This window comes from Crocuta crocuta, unplaced genomic scaffold (assembly GCF_008692635.1).
Source record: "Crocuta crocuta isolate KB4526 unplaced genomic scaffold, BGI_CrCroc_1.0 scaffold267, whole genome shotgun sequence".
NCBI classification, from domain to species: Eukaryota; Metazoa; Chordata; class Mammalia; order Carnivora; family Hyaenidae; genus Crocuta; species Crocuta crocuta.
This window is the reverse complement of record NW_027531899.1, coordinates 1,505,657-1,510,928: the sequence shown is the minus strand read 5'-3', so window position 1 is coordinate 1,510,928 and position 5,272 is coordinate 1,505,657.

Genomic DNA, 5,272 nt, shown 5'->3' with positions numbered 1-5,272 from the left:
TTGAAACCGTTCGATTTTCTGGGCAAGCTCAACAGACGCGCCTAAGAAACAAAACCTTCCCAGGTACTTAAATCTCATAATAAATTATAAGAGTATTAAGATCTTTTAAATATTCTAGTACCGTTTACTCACCTAGAAAAATTCTCTTTCACGTTTCAGTGAAAAATTACAAGTCCGAAATAATGGATTACTCAATTATGCACTTGATGTTGGAAGGCTTACATCTATAGGATAAATGTGTCACATTTTTGCTTATGCCAAATTCTCTTAAGCGTTACAAATACTTTAAATGCCAAGTATGCCGGATGATTCTCAACCGTAACACAGAAGCATTCATTCTGTGGGTTCGAATGACTTTCTCCTTTTATTAAGTAATTTTTTTTTTAAGTAGGATCTGCTCCCAACCTGAGGCTTGAACTCGGGACCCTGAGATCAAGAGTCAGGAGCTCTGCCTCTGTGCCAGCTGGGCACCCCAGCTTTCTCTTTTTATTATAAATCTGGCTTACAATTGGACATTAAAAGACACTCATAAGGGAAATTTTATTGGCAAGGTAAGGTTAACTCTTGGCCAGAGGTTTGGGACTGGAATCGGGCTTAATATTTTTAAAAAAATTTATTTCTGAGAGAGAGAGAGAGAGAGCATGAGCAGTGGAGGATCAGAGAGAGAGGAAGACACAGAATCTAAAGCAGGCTCCAGGCTCTGAGCTGGCTGTCAGCACAGAGCCCGGCCCGGGGCTTAAACCCACAAACCGTGAGATCATGACCTGAGCCAAAGTCGGACACTTAACTGACTGAGCCACCCAGGCGCCCCTCTAATTTTCTAGTTATGAACAAAAAGCAACAGCAACAGAAAAACACCTCCAAACGCTGAGCGCTTTGAAACTATAAAGTTTTGTGTCCCAGGTCAGGGTACACCATGACCTTGTACGGCTGCATTTCACAGTAAGTGACATCTGAGCGAGTGGGCGGCATTACCGGCTTGCTCACAGCTGGATCGGCATCTGCGGGTCTGTCCACCGCCCAGCTACTTGCTGCATTCCGTCCCCAGGCTCCAGTCTTGCTGTCTGGAGGGGCCAAGAGGCCTGGAGACAGTTGAATGACCTCCAGTGTGTTGAAGGCATCCCTCCTCCTCCCTCTCTGTCTGGCTTTGTGGCGGCCAGGTTGAAGTGGGGGTCATGATCCAGAAATGAACAGGGTGCTCCCGGAGGGTCCTTTGGGGATGAGAGATCAGGGATCTGGAGATTGTCCCTGGGATGAATCAGCTCCAGCGACAACTGGCATGCGGGGAGGGTGCAGCTAGCCTGAAACTGACCAGCCCTGGGGTTGGGGGTGGGGGTGGGGCACGTGGCAGGGTGTGGAGCTGCTGGGCTCAACTTCNCGGGGGTGGGGGTGGGGGAGAGATCAGAGAACAGGCTGGTGGGGGGAGGGTGCTGGAGGAGAACAGCAAAAGGAGGCTGGACAAGTGACTTCAAAGCCCAGCCCTGCCCCTTCTGCCTGCCCTCACAGAGAGGGGTCTTGAGGAGGCTGTGCAGCCTGTGAGTGGAGCACCTACTGTATGCGGGGTGCTTTGCCTGGGTCCTACCTTCAAGGAGCTAGAGGGGTCAGACCCGAGATGAGCGGTGATCGTGCCTGACCCAGAGCCACTGGTCCCAGAATTGGGGCGGATTCTGCGTACATCTTGAAGGAAAGAAACGGGGTTTGCCGTTGAATTGGATGTGGTGTAGGAGAAGAGGAGAGAGGGAAGTCCACGGCGGAGAGAGAGAGAAGGCCAGGGTCTTGGATCTGAGTGGCTGTTGAACACAGGGACCTTTTCCCGAAGGTGGGGTACCAACATCAGTTTTTTCTGGGCATGTGCTAGGAACTTCAAAGCACAGTGTCTTTTTTTTTTTTAAGTTTATTTATTTTGAGTGAGAAAGAGTGTGAGAGAGAGAGAGAGAGAGAGAGAATCTCAAGCAGGCCCCTCTCTGTCAGCGCAAGAGACCGATATGGAGCTCACTCCCATGGACCTTGAGATCCTGACCTGAGCAGAAATCAAAAGTCAGAGGCTTACCGGACTGAGCCACCCAGGTGCCCTGACACAGTGTCTTTCTAAACGTAACCATCATCTCAGTAAGAAACACTTGTCACAGTCAGCATACATATAAGTAAACAGAACTGCCTGCAGCAATATTTATACTTCCTACGTGTCCTCTGACAAATCAGTTTACTGTTCTGGGCTCTACTGCTTAATTTTTTTTTTTTAATGTTTGTTTATTTTTGAAAGACAGAGTGTGAGCTGGGGAGGGGCAGAGAGAGAGGGAGACACAGAATCCAAAGCAGGCTCCAGGCTCCGAGCTGGCTGTCAGCACAGAGCCTGATGCGGGGCTTGAACCCATGAACGTTGGGATCATGACCTGAGCTGAAGTCGGACACTTAACCAACCGAGCCACCCAGGTGCCCCTGGATTTTAACTCTTTAAGGTGTAGCNCATTAAAAAAAAAAAAAGATGTAGCTTGGACTAATTACTGCCCTGGAGAAGTCAGGAAGTCTAGGCTGGGATGACTGGAGGGGGGAGGGGGGAGATGGGGATGGACCCGGAGACCAGGGGGAGGCAGGAAGTGGACGCTGAGACTTCTGAGGATCCCTCTTGGCATGATGATGCCCTCAGGGAAGATTTGTGGGCCTGCGGCAGGGACAGGCACTGCTAGGCAGCAGGGCTGTGTGAGTATGGAGCAGGGGTGAGTAGATTGCAGGTGACGGGTGCAGACACCTCTCTTACCCCTACTCCTGCAGAGGATGCCCTGTATCTGTGGCACCGTAAAAATGACATGTTGGGGAGTATATTCCCTGCTGCATCCGGGACCTGCCCTGTGATGGGCTCTGAGTCCCCACCAGCCCCAGGGGGGTGACCTCCAGCCGAATTATGTCATGGAGGAGACTGGCTGTTTCTCTGTCCCCTCCATCATCTTTAGCACGTCGGCGTTTATCCTCCAAGATGACAGCCTCAGCTGCACGTACTGTAACCACACAGAGGCAGGAAGAAGCGGGAGGTCAAGGCCACCCAGCCAAGGTCCCGTGCCCAGGACAGGTCACATGGCCACTTTTTCTGCACGGGACTTGGCAAGAGCAAGCGTCCAGCCAAGGAGGGCACATGAGCCGTGGCTGGCGGAAGCTAGGTCGTCTCCTGAGACTGGCGCTGTGCTGCACGGACAGAAGGATCGGGGTTCTGTTAGCCGGGAAGGGGGAAGGGTCGGCAAGAAACACATCTGCCACAGTAGGACAAGGGGCAACATCTGCGATCTTTACTAATGTCACAGCCGGGCAGCGCCCAGTCGTTACTGACAAAGGCTGGGCGCTCCGGCACCTTGTGTGCCCCTTTGATGCATTGTGGGGAGAAGAGCTGGTGCTGAGGAAGAGCAAAGGCGAGGAGAGCGCTCAGCCGTGGAAACTCACCAGCCCCTGATATTCACCAGCCCCTGCAAAGTGTTGCAATATTTTAGAACTGGTGTGGCTGACAGAGGGGCCCTACTCCAGAACCCCATAAAGCCAATCAAGAGCCCAGCTTTGTCCCCCATTTTCTCTGGGACTCCCTAGGGCTGCACAAGAAGGCAGAACGTTTGGCACATGAGGAAGCAGGCTTGGGGGAGGGAGATAATTCGAGATGCCTGGGGCGGGGGGTTATGGTGGCTTCTTAGCATTGAGCACATGCCTCTACCTTACCTACAATAATAATATAGCAGCAATCTGTCCGTTGTCCCTCTGTGCAGGGCCTTGTTCTAAGCATATTCCACGTCTTAACACACAACTTAATATGCAGGTATATACGTTATATAGGTACATAGAGTAAACAGTATACAGCGTAACAGGTAGATACTGTTATTGGCACCATTATGTAGAGGAGGAAGCTCTTAGAAAATTAAATGCTTTGAGGGCGCCTGGGTGGCTCTGTCCATTAAGCATCAGACTTCCGCTCAGGTCATGATCTCCTGGTTCATGAGTTTGAGCCAGGAACTCTGTGCTGACAGCTCAGAGCCTGGAGCCTGCCTCAGATTCCGTGTCTCCCTCTCTCTCTGCCCCTCCCAAATAAACATTAAAAAAATTTTTTTAAATAAACAAACATTTAAAAATATATTTAAAAAAAGAAACTAAGTGTTTTGCCTAGGGCAGTGGTTCTCAACTGGGTGATTTTTTGCCCCTCAGGGGACATTTGGTGGTACCTAGAGATATTTGGGGTTGTCCCAACTCAGGGGAAGGAATGCTGCTGGCATCTAGAGGCTAGAGGCCAGGGCTGCTGCCCAGCCCTCTACGATCCCGGGGACAGCCCCTCACAACCAAGGATTGTCTCGGCAAAAACGTCAGTAGTGCCAAGGTCAAGAAACACTCTTAGAGACGCTTGCACCTGTGACCCCGAAGGCACGTACAAGCCAGGTCACAGCAGCAGTGAGTACTAGTCCCCAGCTGGAGGTGGCGCCCATGTCCCTTAAGGGTGGAACAGATACAAGTACTCTTGTTTTTTCATGTAATGGATGAAATTAACAAACAATAGCTGTCTGTATCAAAATGGGTGAATCTTGGGGCACCTGGGTGGCTCAGTCGGTTAAGCATCTGACTTCGGCTCAGGTCATGATCTCACGGTTCGTGGGTTTGAGCCCCGTGTCGGGCTCTGTGCTGACAGCCAGCTCAGAGCCTGGAGCCTGCTTCAGATTCTGTATCTCCCTCTCTCTCTGACCCTCCCCTGCTCACGTTGTCTCTCTCTCTCTCTCTCAGAAATAAATAAAACATTAAAAAATTTTTAAAAAACCAAAATGGGTGAATCTTATCAATGTTGAATGAAGGAAGCAGGTCATAGAAGGATACATGTTATATCTTTGCATTTATATAAAGTTCAAAAGCAGGGACGCCTTGCTGGCTCAGTTGGAAGAACATGTTGCCACTCTTATCTCAGGGTCAGGTTCGTGAGTTGTAAATTCAAGCCCCAGGTCGGGCGTAGATATTACTGAAAATAAAGTTTAAAAAAAGTTCAGGGGCGACTGGGTGGCTCAGTCGCTCAAGTGTCCGATTTCAGCTCAGGTCATGATCTCGCAGTCTGTGAGTTCAAGCCCCGCGTTGGGCTCTGTGCTGACAGCTTGGAGCCCGGAGCCTGCTTCCGATTCTGTATCTCCCTGTCTCTCTGCTCCTCCCCACCTCAAAAATAAATAAACATTTAAAAAAATTTTACAAAAAGTTCAAAAGGAAACAACCTATATATATATACATATACATTGATAAAAAAATTACAAAACTTCAGGATTTT